The sequence below is a fragment of the Bos mutus genome, chromosome X (genome assembly GCF_027580195.1).
Source record: "Bos mutus isolate GX-2022 chromosome X, NWIPB_WYAK_1.1, whole genome shotgun sequence".
NCBI classification, from domain to species: Eukaryota; Metazoa; Chordata; class Mammalia; order Artiodactyla; family Bovidae; genus Bos; species Bos mutus.
Genome location: NC_091646.1, coordinates 5,073,960 through 5,093,395, shown reverse-complemented (window position 1 = coordinate 5,093,395; position 19,436 = coordinate 5,073,960). Strand labels below are relative to the sequence as shown.

Genomic DNA, 19,436 nt, shown 5'->3' with positions numbered 1-19,436 from the left:
ATTCCAGGCAAAATTCATATAGACAGAATATGACTTCAACTGTTTTATTTTTAACATCATGGTAAAAATATGGAAGAAATAATCCTTGTTATTGACAATGGTAAAGTTGTTAGTAATATTTATCTTTTACATGCTTAAATTTATAAAACAAATGTGCATTATGTCTTTAGTGGAAAAAGTTAAATAAATTTTGTTTTTTAAGTACATTTTAAACACATTTTGACATGCTTCAGCATAGCTCATGTTTTGAGAAGAAAGTGTGAGGGTGAGAAAAAGATACAAAAAAGAGACAAAAGAAAGATGCAAAAAAAGTTACAAAAAGAAAAGAAAAAAGATACCAAAAAAGTGAGAAAAGTAAGAAAGGGTGGATCTTAGCAAAGGAGAGAGAGGTAAAAAAAAAATTATATAAAAGGATGTGAATTCAGAGGAGCTAATGCTACCAGGTTTAGAACTATAGTGGTGTTATGCAAAGAAAACTGATCCTTCCTTTTAAGGGCATTTTTATTTAGTTGGTAATATTTAATTTAGATTGATTAATAATTGTTGAATATTTACCAAACTACTTTTCACTTTTTATTTACAGTGTGGAAAGACTGAGAGCATACACAAGGAGACATAAGGAAGAATGACCAAACGACTAGAATATTGGGCCAGATCTTTAAGTAAAAAAGGCCCATAGGTTGGTAGAGATGAAGAGTGAAGGAAATCCAAGTGGTGAATGGAACGTACAAAGTTAAGACTAAATAAAATGTACTGGAGGAATAATAAAATACCAGTATAGGATAAAAGAATGCTGCTACTTTCACATCTGATATTTGAAGTTGCTGTGAGTGTTAAGGGTGAAAAACTGGGTCTTATGATTTGAATGGTACTGATTTCAAGCAGAGATCATTCTGTCGTTTCTGAGATTTCGGACTCTTTTGCTGGATCACGGAAAAACAACAGAGTTCCAGAAAAACATCTATTTCTGCTTTATTGACTATGCCAAAGCCTTTGACTGTGTGGATCACAAGAAACTGTGGAAAATTCTGAAAGAGATGGGAATACCAGACCACCTGACCTGCCTCTTGAGAAATCTGTATGTAGCTCAGGAAGCAACAGTTAGAACTGGACATGGAACAACAGACTGGTTCCAAATAGGAAAAGAAGTACATCAAGGCTGTATATTGTCACCCTGCTTATTTCACTTCTATGTAGAGTACATCATGAGAAACGTTGGGCTGAAAGAAGCACAAGCTAGAATCAAGACTGCCGAGAGAAATATCAATAACCTCAGGAATGCAGATGACACCACCCTTATGGCAGAAAGTGAAGAGTAACTAAAAAGCCTCTTGAGGAACGTGAAAGTGGAGAGTGAAAAGTTGGCTTAAAGCTCAACATTCAGAAAACGAAGATCATGGCATCTGGTCCCATCACTTCATGGGAAATAGATGGGGAAACAGTGTCAGACTTTATTTTTTGGGGCTCCCAAAATCACTGCAGATGGTGACTGCAGCCATGAAATTAAAAGACGCTTACTCCTTGGAAGGAAAGTTATGACCAACCTAGATAGCATATTGAAAAGCAGAGACATTACTTTGCCAACAAAGGTCCGTCTAGCCAAGGCTATGTTTTTTCCTGTGTTCATATATGGATGTGAGAGTTGGACTATGAAGAAGGCTGAGTGCTGAAGAATTGATGCTTTTGAACTGTGGTGTTGGAGAAGACTCTTGAGAGTCCCTTGGACTGCATGGAGATCCAACCAGTCCATTCTGAAGGAGATCAGCCCTGGGATTTCTTTGGAAGGAATGATGCTAAAGCTGAAACTCCAGTACTTTGGCCACCTCATGTGAAGAGTTTGACTCATTGGAAAAGACTCTGATGCTGGGAGGGATTGGGGGCAGGGGGAGAAGAGGACGACAGAGGATGAGATGGCTGGATGGCATCACTGACTCAATGGACGTGAGTCTGAGTGAACTCTGGGAGTTTGTGATGGACAGGGAGGCCTGGCGTGCTGCAATTCATGGGGTCGCAAAGAGTCGGACACGACTGAGCGACTGAACTGACTGATTTCAAGCAAATGAATACATTTTTTATGAAGTCATTCATTCAAAAATATTTATTATGACAAACCACTGTCTGCAAAGTATTCTTGAAGACACTAGGTTTGTAGGAATCAACAAGACAGAGAAATTCCTGCCCGTGTATTTATGGTCTAGCAAATTTATAATTAAGATATATTTAATATACAATTAAATATATTAAAATATATATTAAAATTTTAGTTTTGTGTATATAAAATGCACGGTACATTGGATTTTTCATCATTGTAGGAAAGTGAAAGTGAAAGTGAAGTTGCTCAGTCATGTCTGACTCTTTGCCACCCCATGGACTATAGCCCACCAGGCTCCTCCATCCATGGGATTTTCCAGGCAAAATACTGGAGTGGGTTGCCATTTCCTTCTCCAGGATGTCTTCCTGACTCAGGGATTGAACCTGGGTCTCCTGCATTCTAGGCAGACGCTTTACCATTTGAGCCACCAGGGAAGTCCCCATTGTAGGTAACAAGCATATAACTGTCCCATGGCATTTCATATAATACATTGGCCCTTGTTGGTGGATTGCATCAATGAAAAGAGATTTTAATACAAGATGCCACATATGGGGCTTGCCTTAGAACACTGGGTCTTAATGCTTTGCATTGTGTGCAAAACAAGGAATACTCTTTCACCAAGATTATCTGCTGCTAATTGGGATAATGAACACTACAAATATGATCCACTTTTTCATGTCAAAACAAAGAAAACAACATGATGTCAGAGATGTCAAAACACACAGACATTATTTATTTTAATTCTCCTCACATCTTTGGCTTGGTGAAATAGACTTTTATAAATAGTGGAACTGAATACAGTTAATTTACTTTTTTAATATAAATTTATTTATTTTAATTGGAGGCTAATTACTTTACAATATTGTATTGGTTTTGCCATACACCAACATGCATCCACCATGGGTGTACATGTGTTCCCCATCTTGAACCCCCTTCCCACCTCCCTCCCTATACCATCCCTCTGGGTCATCCCAGTGCACCAGCCCCAAGCATCCTGTATCCTGCATCAAACCTGCACTGGCGATTCGTTTCACATATGATATTATACATGTTTCAATGCCATTCTCCCAAATCATCCCACCCTCTCCCTCTCCCACAGAGTCCAAAAGACTGTTCTATACATCTGTGTCTCTTTTGCTGTCTCACATACAGGGTTATCATTACCATCTTTCTAAATTCCATATATATATGTTAGTACATTGTATTGCTGTTTTTCTTTCTGGCTTACTTCACTCTGTGTAAAAGGCTCCAGTTTCATCCACCTCATTAGAACTGATTCAAATGTATTCTTTTTAATGGCTGAGTAATACTCCATTGTGTATATGTACCACAGCTTTCTTATCCATTCGTCTGCTGATGGACATCGAGGTTGCTTCCATGTCCTGGCTATTATAAACAGTGCTGTGATGAACATTGGGGTACACGTGTCTCTTTCAGTTCTGGTTTCCTCAGTGTGTATGCCCTGAGTAGTGGCATTCCTGGGTCGTATGGCAGATCTATTTCCAGTTTTTTAAGGAATCTCCACACTGTTCTCCATAGTGACTGTACCAGTTTGCATTCCCACCAACAGTGTAGGAGGGTTCCCTTTTCTCCACACCCTCTCCAGCATTTATTGCTTGTAGACTTTTGGATAGCAGCCATTCTGACTAGTGTGAAATGGTACCTCACTGTGGTTTTGATTTGCATTTCTCTGATAATGAGTGATGTTGAGCATCTTTTCATGTGTTTGTTAGCCATGTGTATGTCTTCTTTGGAGAAATGTCTGTTTAGTTCTTTGGCTCATTTTTTGATTGGGTCGTTTATTTTTCTGGAATTAAGCTGCAGGAGTTGCTTGTATATTTTTATAGACTCCCTTTCTCCACAAGGACTTCCCTGGTGGCTCAGATGGTAAAGCGTCTGTCTACAGTGTGAGAGACCTGGATTCAATCCCTGGGTTGGGAAGATTCCCTGGAAAAGAAAATGGCAACCCACTCCAGTACTCTTGCCTTGAAAATCCCATGGACGGAGGAGCTTGGTGCAGGCTGCTATCCATGGGGTCGCAAAGAGTCAGGCATGACTGAGCGACTTCACTTTTTTTCTTCACAAACATAGTCAAGGTGTGTTTGGAAGTGAGGGGCAGATGATAATACAGGAAAGTATTGGCAAAGTTGGCCTGCTAGCATTTCAGGCATCAGTCTCGATTAGCATTTCCATGTAATTCTATGCACACATCTAGGTATGAATCTCTCTCTGAGGCTATATTCAGAAATGACTTACTATATGCCAGGAAGTACACAATTCTCCTATGTAACCTACACAAAAATCAATTTTCATTAACAAGAGCCTTGGTGTGCAATAGGGAGTGAGAAGTTGCTATATGGAAAGATTTTTCTCTTATTTATTTTTAAGAGAGAACAAGAAGGAAGAAACATCACCAGCATGACTAAATGGAGAAGCAGCCAGACAAAAATGTCTTACTATTTTTTTTTCTTTTTTCAAAAAAGATGGATGAAAACACTGAAGCAGCCCTTAGGCAGATTATTCAAGCAGATCCTGACAGTGGCAAGCACTTGGGGGTTAATCTTTACAAAGAATAAATTGGTTTTGAACAATTTCTCCAATGTTCTGTATTAAGATCAGACATTCTTTTTTTTTTTTTTTTAATATCAGCCGTACTTGTCATTTTTTTCTCTACTTGTTTTTGGAAATAGAGAAATACTCACAGATCCCAAAGCAGAGGACTTTTCTGTGTTTTGGAATCATTTGGCTGCCCCTACTAGGCTGCTGAAGGAAAACTTGTTGAACAAACACTGATATGCTTTTTGTCTATTTCATCAACTCATCAAACAACACATTTTCCATTAGAAATCTTCTCCTATATCAACTCCCTTCTGAAAAATTTGAAGAAGACCCTTCATTTTTTAGGATCCTGCTTACTGTTTATCATTGCTACTTTAAAAAAAACTCCTATATTTCAATCTCTTTCAGTGTCCCAGTTCAGGGTGTATTCTACATGTCTTCAGTGTATACTGTATAGATTATAACCTAATTTCAAATTAGACTTAATCAGAAAATTAGCCGGTTTATTTCAACATATGATAAAGATGTTTAAATAGTGCTGACTGACACAGTATGCATGTAAATAATACCTGTTGATAAAAAGCTGCACTTGACAAAAATAAATTCACAATATTATTGCTAAGTCTGAATTATTCAAAATCACTAGTAATGTGCCAGATATTTCTGAGCACTGATACCAAGAGAAGTTTCTCTGCTTGTTATACTATATGCTACATTAGTAATTACAAGGCCACAAATACCATTTAAAGTAGAGAAAATGGCAACGTTACTCATACATGCCTCTGAAATAGACTGCTGCAGTCTGTTTGCTGTGTGTGCTGCAGTCCATGAGGTCACAAAAAGTCGGATATGACTGAAAGACTGAACTGATTGGCTGACTGAAATAGACATGGGTTTTCTTCTTCAATAGATTTTACCTTCTAAGCTATGATTTGCTTAAGGGATTATTAATTTTACTCACTGGAACAAAGTAGCATTTGCTTTCCCATTCATTAATTCACTGACCTTTTATTAGGCCCCTATTCTGTGTGAAGGTCTTTCACAGGTAGTGAGAATACAGGTTGGTGCAAAAGTAATTGTGGTTTCAGACTGTGAATTTTAAAATCATTATAACTAGGCTCAAGCACATTTTTATTAATCAAAATAGGAACTATTGCAATCAACACATTTTTGCCAATGAGAAATAAGTTTATTCCTGTAGTGTAAAAATCCTTGCTTCAGGGTTTGAGGAACTCTTAAAAAGCATTTTCTGCCTCTTGCTGGTTGTGGAAGCATTTTCCCTGCAATAAGTTGTCAAGATGCTTGATGAAGTGGTAATCTGTTGGCAGGAGATCAGGTGAATATGCTGGATGAGGCAAAACTTCGTAGACCAATTCTTTCAGCTGTTGAAGCATTGGGTTGGTTGTGTGATGTGCAGTTGGGCATTGTCATGGAGAAGAATTGGGCCCTTTCTGCTGACCAATGCCAGCTACAGGCATTGCAGTTTTCAGTGCATCTCATCAAATTGCTGAGCATACTTCTCAGATGTAATGGTTTCACTGGGATTCAGGAAGCTGTAGTCAATTGGACCAGCAGCAAACCACCAAACAGTGACCATGACCAATTTTTGGTGCAAGTTTGACTTTGGGAAGTGCTTTGGAGCATCTGCTCAGTCCAACCCCTGAGCTGGTCATCACCAATTGTCATATAAAGTCCACTGTTAGTTGCATGTCACAATCCGATTGAGAAACGGTTTGTTGTTGTTGCATAGAATAAGACGACACTTCAAAATGATGATTTTTTTTTTGATTTGCAGTCAGCTCATGAGGCACCCAGTTATTAAATTTTTTCACCTTTTCAATTTCTTCAATTGCTAAAAGACCATAGAATGGTCGACATTGAGTTCTTTGGCAACTTCTCATTTAGTTGTAAGAGAATTAGCTTGGACGATGGCTCTCAATTGGTTGTTGTCAACTTCTGATGGCCGGCCTCTGTGCTCCTCATCTTCAAGGCTCTCATCTCCTTTGCAAAACTTCTTGAACCACCACTGCACTGTTCGTTTTTTCATTAGCAGTTCCTGGGCTAAATGTGTTGTTAACATTGCAAGTTGTCTCTGCTGCTTTATTACCCATTTTGAACTCAAATTTGCTTTTTGTCTAACATCATTTCCCTAGTCTAAAATAAATATAAAATAAACACCAAGTACTCTCATTAGCAAAAAAACATAGAGTGAGACATGAACATTTGTATAATAATGTATAATAATGTATAACATTTATTTAAGAATGTATTCCAATACCAAATGGCAGTTCAACAATGTAAAACCACAACTACTTTTGCACCAATAATAATATGAATAAAACTGCCTCTACACTCATAATGATAACATTCTAGTTGTAGTGACAGAAACAAAAATAAATAATAACAAAACAATGTGATAAGTGATAAAAGAAAGAGGATTATTTCTGCTACCATGGGTGGGAATTGAGAAGATTCTTCAGAGGACAAATTATATGAACTCTGCATTAAAAAATAAATACACTTGCTATGTTGAAAAATAAGTTTAAAATGATATGAAAGTTATTTCAAGCAGAGGGAATAAAACTCTCTTAACAATGGAAGCTGCTGGAAGAACCTACCATGAAATATTTCTCTTAGGGAATGTGCAAGCAAATATTTGAATCTTGAAGTGTGTGTGTGTGTGTTTGTGTATCCACATGCATGCTGCATTTGTGACTCTTTGTGAATAAGTAGTAATAAGCCTATTTGATATGTTCTATGTCATAGAAGTATCCAAGTTCTTTCTTTTATACTGAATTTATATCCACATATAAAGAAAGAAACGCTATCACACGTACTTGCTTTTTAGGTTAAGAGAAGCAGTTAACAAAGGTCCTCTTAGATATTGTAGAGATAGACTAATGATTATTTATAAATGGACATAATAGAAAACCATTCACATTGATGTCATTTACTTTTAAAAATAACCTAATGACTCATTATTTTCTAAAGTGTTGAAAAAGTGAAAAATAATTCATATTTTATTAATTTATTTATTTTAGTTGGAGGCTAATTACTTTAAAATATTGTAGTGATTTTTGCCATACATTGACATGAATTAGCCATGCGTGTACATGTGTTCCACATTCTGAACCCCCTCCCACTTCCTTCCCCATCTGATCCCTCAGGGTCATCCCAGTACAGTGGCTCTGAGCTCCCTGTCTCATGCACTGAATCTGGACTGGTGATCTATTTCACATATGGTAATATACATGCTTCAGTGCTATTCTCTCAAATTATCCCACCCTCGCCTTCTCCCACAGAGTCCAAAAGTCTATTCTTTACATCTATGTCTCTTTTGCTGTCTTGCATACAGGGTCATCGTTACCATCTTTCTAAATTCCATATATATGCATTAATATATTGTATTGGTGTTTTTCTTTCTGACTTACTTCACTCTGTATAACAGGCTCCAGTTTTATCCACCTCATTAGAATTGATTCAAATTCATTCTTTTTAATGGCTGAGTAATACTCCATTGTGTGTATGTACCACAGCTTTCTTATCCACTTGTCTGCTGATGGACATCAGGGTGCTTCCGTGTCCTACCTATTATAAACATTGCTGCGATGAACATTGGGATACACGTGTCTCTTTCAATTCTGGTTTCCTCAGTGTGTATGCCCAGCAGTGGGATTGCTGGATCATAAGGCAGTTCTATTTCCAGTTTTTTAAGGAATCTCCACACTGTTCTCCATAGTGGCTGTACTAGTTTGCATTCCCACCAACAGTGTAGGAGGATTCCCTTTTCTCCACACCCTCTCCAGCATTTAACATTCATATCTTTAACAAAACTCTGAGATTCGGGTTCAGTTCAGTTCAGTATAGTCGCTCAGTCATGTCTGACTCTTTGCGACTCCATGAATCACAGCAAGCCAGGCCTCCTTGTCCATCACCAACTCCAGGAGTTCACTCAAACTCATGTCCATCAAGTCGGTGATGCCATCCAGCCATCTCATCCTCTGTCGTCCCCTTCTCCTCCTGCCCCCAATCCCTCCAGGTATCAGGGTCTTTTCCAATGAGTCAAATCTTCGCATGAGGTGGCCAAAGTATTGGAGTTTCAGCTTCAGCATCAGTCCTTCCAATGAACTCCCAGGACTGATCTCCTTTAGGATGGACTGGTTGGATCTCCTTGCAGTCCAAGGGACTCTCAAGAGTCTTCTCCAACACCACAGTTCAAAAGCATCAATTCTTCAGTGCTCAGCTTTCTTCACAGTCCAACTCTCACATCCATACATGACCACAGGAAAAACCATAGCCTTGACTAGACGGACCTTTGTTGGCAAAGTAATGTCTCTGCTTTTCAATATGCTATCTGGGTTGGTCATAACTTTCCTTCCAAGGAGTAAGCATGTTTTAATTTCATGGCTGCAATTACCATCTGCAGTGACTTTGGAGCCCAGAAAATAGTCTGACGCTGTTTCCACTGTTTCCCCATCTATTTCCCATGAAGTGATGGGCCAGATGCCATGATCTTAGTTTTCTGAATGTTGAGTTTTAAGCCAACTTTTTCACTTTCCTCTTTCACTTTCATCAAGAGGCTTTTTAGTTCTTCTTCTCTTTCTGCCATAAGGGTGGTGTCATCTGCAAATCTGAGGTTATTGATATTTCTCCTGGCAATCTTGATTCCAACTTGTGCTTCTTCCAGCCCAGCATTTCTCATGATGTACTCTGCATATAAGTTAAATAAGCAGGGTGACAATATACAGCCTTGACAAACTCCTTTTCCTATTTGGAACCAGTCTGTTGTTCCATGTCCAGTTCTAACTGTTGCTTCCTGACCTGCATACAAATTTCTCAAGCGGCAGGTCAGGTGGTCTGGTATTCCCATCTCTTTCAGAATTTTCCACAGTTTATTGTGATCTACACAGTCAGAGGCTTTGGCATAATCAATAAATCAGAAATAGATGTTTTTTCTGGAACTCTGTTGCTTTTTCGATGATCCAGTGGATGTTGGCAATTTGATCTCTGGTTCCTCTGCCTTTCTAAAACCAGCTTGAACATCTGGAAGTTCACGGTTCATGTATTGCTGAATCATGGCTTGGAGAACTTTGAGCATTACTTTTCTAGCGTGTGAGATGAGTGCAATTGTGCGGTAGTTTGAGCATTCTTTGGCATTGCCTTTCTTTGGGATTGGAATGAAAACTGACCTTTTCCAGTCCTGTGGCCACTGCTGAGTTTTCCAGCAAACTCAATTGCTGGCATATTGAGTGCAGCACTTTCACAGCATCATCTTTCAGGATTTTAAGTAGCTCAACTGGAAATCCACCACCTCCACTAGCTTTGTTCATAGTGATGCTTTCTAAGGCCCACTTGACTTCACATTCCAGGATGTCTGGCTCTAGTTGAGTGACCACACCATCGTGATTATATGGGTCATGAAGCTCTTTTTTGTACAGTTCTTCTGTGTATTCTTGCCACCTCTTCTTAATATCTTCTGCTTCTGTTAGGTCCATACCATTTCTGTCCTTTATTGAGCCCATCTTTGCATGAAATGTTCCCTTGGTATCTCTAATTTTCTTGAAGAGATCTCTAGCCCATTCTGTTGTTTTCCTCTATTTCTTTGCATTGATCACTGAGGAAGGCTTTCTTATCTCTCCTTGCTATTCTTTGGAACTCTGCATTCGAATGCATATATCTTTCCTTTTCTCCTTTGCTTTTCTCTTCTTTTCACAGCTCTTTGTAAGGCCTCCTCAGACAGCCATTTTGCTTTTTTGCATTTCTTTTCCATGGGGATGATCTTGATCCCTGTCTCCTGTACAATGTCACAAACCTCTGTCCATAGTTCATCAGGCACTCTATCAGATCTAGTCCCTTAAATCTATTTCTCACTTTCACTGTGTAATCATCAGGGATTTGATTTAGATCATACCTGAATGGTCTAGTGGTATTCCCCACTTTCTTCAATTTAAGTCTGAATTTGGCAATAAGGAGTTCATCATCTGAGCCACAGTCAGTACGCGGTCTTATTTTCTCTGACTGTATAGAGCTTCTCCATCTTCGTCTGCAAAGAATATAATCAGTCTGATTTTGGTGTTGACCATCTGGTGATATCCATGTGTAGAGTCTTCTCTTGTGTTGTTGGAAGAGAGTGTTTGTTATGACCAGTGCATTCTCTTGGCAAAACTCTATTAGCCTTTGCCCTGCTTCATTCTGTATTCCAAGGCCAAATTTGCCTGTTACTCCAGGTGTTTCTTGACTTCCTACTTTTGCATTCCAGTCCCCTATAATGAAAAGAACATATCTTTTGCGCGTTAGTTCTAAAAGGTCTTGTAGGTCTTCATAGAACCGTTCAACTTCAGCTTCTTTAGTATTACTGGTTGGGACATAGGCTTGGATTACCGTGATATTGAATGGTTTGCCTTGGAAACGAACAGAGATCATTCTGTTGTTTTTGAGATTGCATCCAAGTACTGAGATTTGGGTTGGATATTTAAATTTTAAAATATCTTTTCTTATATGGACAATGGTAGGTGAGCTTCACAGATAGGAAGAATAATCCTTGCCTCGTTATGCCCATGTCTCCCCTAAAACACATGCCCTGTATTGAAGGGCAATATTTTGTACTTCCTAAACTATATCCTAAAAATTCAGGCCTATGACACTTGTTATGATGTCACTAATGTCCCACATTGATATTCTCTCTTCTTTTCACCCATGATTCCAACTGCTTGCAAGAGATGAGCCTAAATAATGCTTGCTCCTAAGTAAATTATTTGGAAATAGAACCCATAATGTGAGATTTACTATGATACTCTTAACTTTGTAGTGAATTGAAGTGTTTGTAGTGTCTGTAAAATTGACTGATAGTTTCTCATACTGCCAGCAGTTCTACAGAGAATAAGACTTTTATGTTCAGAAAACCAGCAAGGTCAAACAACTACAAAAGGTGGACTGGAAATGCCAGTTCTTATTTTGTAAAAATACTGAAAGCAGCTTACAAATGCTTTGCTTCAAGGAAGCAAATGTGTAAGGAGAAGGAGAATGCTGACAGAAAGTGAGGAAGACAAGGGAAAACAGATTCATGGGGCACTGGCTTGGAAAATAATAAATGCAAATTAGTTTAGATAATCTAGTTAATGGCTTTTAATATTTTATTTGGGGAATGAATGTGCTGTTTCATATGTCCCACTTTGGCAAATGAAAAAATAAACTACCATACATTAGGAAGCAAAAACTTAAGCCTACCATTGTCAAGTGGGGAGAAAATAATATTCTTTAAATCTAGTTGGTCCATTTCTTCATTCTCTAGAACTGAGACTAAATTGTCAAATTTGCATAAAGAAATACTTCATATGAGTATTGGAAAGAAAGTTCTTTCTCCTCCCACCATGTGTATTAATGATCAGAGTAAAGTTTTCTCCTCTGCATGTCTTTGACAGAGTACATAATTCTTTCTTATGAAAATGAAAGAGCTATATTTTGTTATGGGTTTATTCTCCCCATATAAATATATTCCCTATAATATCAAGGCACAGTATTAACATGTTGAACAATTATTTCATATAATCTTACTATGTATTCCAAAAAATGTTGGAGTTCATTTCCCTAAGTATGTCTTTTTGTAAATCATTCCCCACTTCCTCTCTCCAATTTTCAGGTCTTTAGGTTAAGTCATAACTCTTCCTTAGTAACCTTCTCATTCAGTCTTATCAGGTAGTCTCTAGTTACATGGCATGTTATAATTCCTGACAGACAAATTTGTCCACTTGCTTGCTTCTGATTCCCATGATATCCCAATAATTGCATTGTACATTAGCAAGTTTCTAGGCAGGCCTGTGGGGCTCCTCTACTGAGAGTCTTAATTAAACTTGTTCTAAATTAAAACAACCTTTGCTGAGATACTTGTCAGACCAGCTTTACAGGCTTTCCTGGGACACAGGAGGCAATGCCATGATCAGTGGAAGCAGGACAGGGATCAGGACCTAAGCAGTAAACTTGATGATTCACAGGGAGGTAATTTATTACACCAACTAGACCCACTAATATGATGGAGGAGAAGTAGGGATGCAGAGGGATAATGAAAGAAAGTAAAATATTGAGGCAAAGAAAAAAAGTGATGTAATTACATAGTGCTACTGTATGTCTCCCACACCTCTGAAAAATAGACCACCAAAATAAAAGGTACCACAGCTTTATTTTATAGTGCTAAGAAGATGGACCTGGTGGCTCAGACAGTAAAGAATCTGCCTGCAATGCAGGAGACCTGGGTTCAGTCCCTGGGTTGGGAAGATCCCCTGGAGGAAGGCATGGCAACCCACTCCAGTATTCTTGACTGAAGAGTCCCTATGGACAGAGAAGCCTGGCAGGCTACAGTCCCTGAGGTCACAAAGAGTCAGACACGACAGTGACTAAGCCCAGCCCAAGAAGATGGAACAACAGTTAAACGTCAGATCTTTTGATTTACTGAGGTTGGGGCTGGCCCTTGTCTTCCAAGCCTCATCCACATTAAAAAAAAAAAAAAAAAAGGAAGAAAAATTACCTCAGGACTTCTTACCACTTCATGATACCAGCTCATAATCAAACTATTCTTGTAACTCATTGACCTTGTGGGGTCTTCCTTCTTTACTTGACTCAGGAAAACTATTCTCAAGAAAGAAACGAATTAATCCAATTACACTAACATATAAATGAATGATGGGCTTCCCTGGTGACTCAGTTGGTAAAGAATCTGCCTGCAGTGCAGACCTGGGTTTGATCCCTGGGGTGGGAAGATCCTCTGGAGGAGAGCATGGTAACCCACTCCAATTTTCTTGCCTGGAGAATCCCAATGGACAAAAGAGGAATCTCTATGGACAAATATATATATACATATACATATATATATATACACACACACACACATATACATATATATATATATACACACACATATATACACTTATATGTATATAAGTGTATATATGTATATACAGTTATCGGAGAAAGCAATGGCACCCCACTCCAGTACTCTTGCCTGGAAAATCCCATGGACGGAGGAGCCTGGTAGGCTGCAGTCCATGGGGTTGCTAAGAGTCGGACACGACTGAGCGACTTCATTTTCACTTTTCACTTTCATGCATTGAGAAGGAAATGGCAACCCATTCCAGTGTTCTTGCCTGGAGAATCCCAGGGACGGGGGAGCCTGGTGGGCTGCTGTCTATGGGGTCGCACAGAGTCGGACACGACTGAAGCAACTTAGCAGCATAGTAGCAGTATATACACTTATATGCACACACACACACACACACACACACATACATATATATATATTTTTTTTGTTATACACCTTAAACCAATACCATAATATGTTTTAGGTCTATCACATGTCAGTAAAACTGGGGGAAAAGGCTAGTTTTGAATCTGATGTGTGTATTGTGTGTGTGTTAGTCACTCAGTCGTGTCTAACTCTAGCAACCCCATGGGGTGCAGCCCGCCAGGCTCCTCCGTCCATGGGATTTTCCAGGCAAGAATACTGGAGTGAGTTGCCATTTCCTTCTCCAGGAGATCTTCCTGACCCAGGGATTGAACCCAGGTCTCCTGCATTGCAGGCAGACTCTTTACCATCTGAGCCACCAAGGAAAATCTTGGGCCGTCCACTGAATAATTGAATGGTCTTGGAAACTTTCTAAACATCTTTCCTTACCTATTAAATGAGCATAATAACTCCTTCCTTATTTTGAGTATTAATGATATAATGCATAGAACTCCCTTAGCTTTAAGCCTGGACCAGAGTAAACACTTAAAAAACATTAGCTATAAATAAGGCTCATTTGCAGGTTGGAAGTATTTCCTAGGCACAATTGTTAATAAAATATACAGCTTTATTGTGTTATCTGAAAGTAGTGTTCCTATAGAATATTTCATAAGCCAAAATGGTGTAAAGCAAAGAAGCAATTACCTTAGGGCACATCTTGCTAACAAACACACAAAGCAAATTGAGATAAGGTGCAGGTATAGACACTTCCCTGGGGCTCAGTGGTAAAGAATCTGCTGCCAAGCAGGAGACACAGGTTTGATCTCTATCCCTGAGTTGGAAAAGTCCCCTAAAGAATGAAATGGCAACCTACTAAAGTATTCTTGCCTGGGAAATTTCATAGACAGAGGAGCCTGGCAGGCTAAAGTCCATGAAATCACAAAGAGTTGAAAAGAGTTGGGCATGACTTATCAACTACATAACAACAACAGGAGATACAAACACAAATCAAAGCTATGGTAGCTTGATGCTGAGATGCTGAGTGGGGAAGGAGCTTAGAGGTGCCAGTCTCTGCTTGGAGTGCCCACTGCCTCTGTAACAGCTCACTGCAAAACAAATGCTGGATGCTATTTTTGTGTTTTATCATAAAAGAGACAATCCCTTTTGGGCTTCCTTCAGTTAGAGAAAACAGATACTAATGTAGGTTTTGTAAAAGCAAAGTGGCATAAAGCAGACTTTCAAAAAGCAGGGTATACCTGTAGAGCACATAGATTTGTTTTAATGTATGTGGGTATCTGGAAAATAATATTAATATATTCATGCTTTCTATATGAGACCTAATATTATTTATTTTTGTTGCATTTTGGCAGCTAATGTTTCTTGTGAAAATTGGCATAACATAAAACAAAATTTTGTCATAGTCACTCAAGCCTCTCCACAAATTTTATTTGGTTTAAGTCTACTAGATTATCTAAGAGGCAATTATAATCCTCATCACTGTGTCAAAATTTTGTATAGAAAAACAACAACAATAATAATTTCTGTTTTTTTCTTTCCCTGGAGAAATATAATAAGGAAGAATGATACACTTTGTTAGTGGGTAATATATTTTTGGAATACCTCCTAAATTAGGTTTATTTATTGGAAAGCAAATCTCTCTCTCACACCTTGCCTTAAGGCTATAGTTATGAGATTGGGTTAAAAGAGGCAATATATCATATTAAGTAGGGAGAAAATCTGAAGCTTGTTTCCTTTGACCCAGGCATAATAGAGAGAAGTACATGATAAAAAAGTGAAATTCTTGTTCTCACATCATAGGAGATTCTAGAGAGAATACGATAGAGTCATCTAGATAAAGTCAGATGTCAGTTTACTTTTCCACACCCCTGACTCCCTCCTCTATTTGATTCTGAACTTCGCACTATGTATCTGTGTGTGTGTTTCGGGAGGATCTTTAGAGATATCTAAGTATGTACCCAGGAAATTGAAGGTATCAGATCTAGTCCCCATTTTCTCAAATACAGTGGGTGCTATGGACTGAATTGGGTCTCCACCCCCAAATTCATATGATGAAGCTTAACCCTCAGTGTGACTGTACAGTATTTGGAGATAAGGTCTTAAGGAGGCAGTTAAGGTTGAATGAGGTCAAAAGTGTCAGACCCTAATCAGCTAGGACTTGTGACCTTTTAAGAACATTTTCTCTCTCTCTTTCTGTCTCTGTCTTCTCTTTCTCTCTCTCCCCATCTCTCATTACTCTCACTTTCTTACTCGCTCATTCTCTCTTTCTCTCCTTCTCTGTATGTATGCACAAAGAAGAAAGTTCACTTGAGGACACAGCAGTAATGCGGCCATGTACAGGGAAGGAAGAGAGCTTTCATAGAAACCAAATCTGCTAGCACCTTGATCTCAGACTTGCCAACCTCCAAGAGTATGAGAAAATAAATTTCCATTGTTTAGGCCACCCAGTTTGTGACATTCTGTTGTGACAGCCCAAGCTAAGATAAGGGAAAGACTGCAAGTCTTTAAAAGCAACACGAAGCCATTTTCACATGGTGAAAGATAAGCAGTTCAGCATCACTGATGCTTGAGCATACCTCTTCTTGAAATAGTCAGATTCCATCTTGTAGGAGAAGCGTGGAGGAACTCTGAAAGACTAGCAATGTATCTGAGTCCAACCAGCACAAACTGAGTCATATAAAGGAAATTCTTGAATTACTAAATCAATCTCAGCCTTATCAGGCTGGAAAATGATGTAGTAGTTCTTGTCGCTACATCCCTCTCTGACCCTGATCCAATGGATGAGACGCTTGAGAAAAATTAGATTGCAAATTTCTGGAGAAATAAGGAAGTTACATTAGCTTTCCATATCTTTACATGGTGTAACTAAATTTTGCCTTGACAGTGCACTTATTTTCTCTTGAAGTTATCTTACTCTTGGGGAGAAAAATGTTTCTTATTAAAGACCACCTCTAAGCATCTGGTAGTTGCTGCTTGAAGTGTTGAACTAAAAAGAATTCTAGGGCTTCATCTTGACTCTGAGGAAATGAATGCCATGATTAATGATATGTGTTAGCCTTAGAAATGGGATGGATAATAGCTCATTTGCTAAGTTGGCTCAGCAGGTAAAGAATTCACCTGCAATGAAGGAGACACAGGAGACATGGGTTCTATCCCTGGGTTGGAAAGATACCCTGGAGGGAGAAATAGCAACCCACTCCAATATTCTTGCCTGGAAATCGCATGGATAGAGGAGCCTGATGGGCTACCGTCTTTGGGGTCACAAAAGAGTTGGACACGACTTAGCAACTGAGCATGAACACAGTCACTGGCTTATACTAATGTGATGCAGACATTCTCCATGCAGAAAAAACTGTCATCAGTATATGACACTTGACATTTGTTGCTGGTTAGGTTTCCTGCTGTGAAGAAAATGTTACATCCACTTTTGTCTTTCAAAATGGCATATTTTATTTCAAGTGAGGTGTTCTTTTATTTTAGGAAAATGCCTTGATGGCACTTTCTGGACATCCTGGATTATTGAAGAACATTATTCTCTCACAGTAGTGTTCATATCAGGAAGTCGAAAGTTTTGGCAAAAGAAACAGATTCTCCATGTTAGGTGCCCCAAACAGCTTCTTTTCTATCATTGCACTGCTGCATTACTGCAGGAGATAGTAGAGGACAGAGGAGCCTGGAGGGCTGCAGCCCACTGGGTCACAAAGAGTCAGACATGACTGAGCGACTGAACAACAACTGCTGCCTTTTTTCTTCTTTCCTCAAAATACGTGCATTCTAGATGTCAACTACCTAATGTGATGAAAAAAAATTAATCTGTGCCAAGAGCCTTAAAAGCACCCTCACCAGCAGCAGTTTTTACCTGAGACTTTCTTGTGTTGCCCAGTTGATTAATGGCTCTTGGTGGGAATTTCACTCAGTGGAGGATAGCTGCATATAAGATAGATATTTAGTGCAAACCAATCATAGTTGATGTGTTCGTAAAGACAGCTGTGTCTGCCTTACTGATTTCTTAACTGATTCTTAGGAAACAGTTTCATGTTCATTTTTTAATGTCATAATCAGTTGCCACAGGAGGCGACTTGTTCAGAAATTGCTCAGGGATCTTATTATAAATAGTGCTAATATTTCTATGATTATTATTTATAAACAGGACCTACCCAAGGTTGTATACACTGTTCTCTTCACTCAGTTTGCAATTAAGTTACTTAAATCAACAGTGTTTTAAAAAACCTTCTCAACATTTGGAAGTACACAAGATAGAAGTTGTGAAGCAAAGAAGGAAAATAGATTTGATTACTAGAGAAGGATAAAGAAAATGCAGGAAAATTATCATTGTCTGGCTTTTTCTTTCTTTTTGCTTCCTCAAACAAGGTAATACTTTTTAGATAAATGTAAATTAACTGTCTAACTTCCTAGCATGTAAGTGAAGTGAAGTGAAAGTCGCTCAGTCGTGTCCTACTCTTTGTGACCCTATGGACTATACATTCCATGGAATTCTCCAAGCCAGAATACTGCAGTGGATAGCTGTTCCCTTCTCCAGGTGATCTTCCCAACCCAGGGATCAAACCCAGGTCTCCCGCATTGCAGGTGGATTCTTTACCAGCTGAGCCAATAACCTAGACTCTCAATTCATTTATAACATTCCCAGAAAAAAAAAAACTGCGATGTGAGTAAAATAATCTCATTCTATTTGATAGTCTGATGCTTTGAAAATTAATTTTATTATACATTTAAAACAAAATAACATTAGCAATATATACTATACTGCTAGGTCTTTATCCATGCTCTATTATTATGCATATAGTAAATATAATTACTGTGCAATATTAGTGTACCTAGCTTTCTATACTCCTAACCACGACCTCTTTGTGGGTAAAAGTCATGTTTTCATCACTTCTTTGTCATAGGCTTTCTTATGAAGAGTAGGAACTCAGCAAATATGTGTTGAATAAATGGTTGGCTCAGTTCAGTTCAGTTCGGTCACTCAGTCGTGTCCGACTCTTTGAGACCCTGTGAATCGCAGCACGCCAGGCTTCCCTGTCCATCACCAACTCCCGGAGTTCACTCAGACTCACATCCATCGAGTCAGTGAGGCCATCCAGCCATCTCATCCTCTGTCGTCCCCTTCTCCTCCTGCCCCCAATCCCTCCCAGCATCAGAGTCTTTTCCAATGAGTCAACTCTTCGCATGAGGTGGCCAAAGTACTGGAGTTTCAGCTTTAGCATCATTCCTTCCAAAGAACACCCAGGGCTGATCTCCTTCAGAATGGACTGGTTGGATCTCCTTGCAGTCCAAGGGACTCTCAAGAGTCTTCTCCAACACCACAGTTCAAAAGCATCAATTCTTTGGCGCTCAGCTTTCTTCACAGTCCAACTCTCACATCCATACATGACCACTGGAAAAACCATAGCCTTGACTAGATGGACTTTTGTTGGCAAAGTAATGTCTCTGCTTTTCAATATGCTATCTAGGTTGATCATAACATTCCTTCCAAGGAGTAAGCGTCTTTTAATTTCATGGCTGCAGTCACCATCTGCAATGATTTTGGAGCCC

The 19,436-nt window shown here is 38.9% G+C and overlaps 1 non-coding gene across 1 annotated transcript; it reads right to left on the bottom strand.

Moving 5' to 3' along the window:
- Positions 1-2,453: 2,453 nt before the first annotated feature.
- TRNAS-AGA (transfer RNA serine (anticodon AGA)) lies at positions 2,454-2,526 on the bottom strand. Its single transcript has one exon. It is a non-coding gene; the product is annotated as a tRNA-Ser (tRNA).
- Between the last annotated feature and the right edge of the window lie 16,910 nt (positions 2,527-19,436).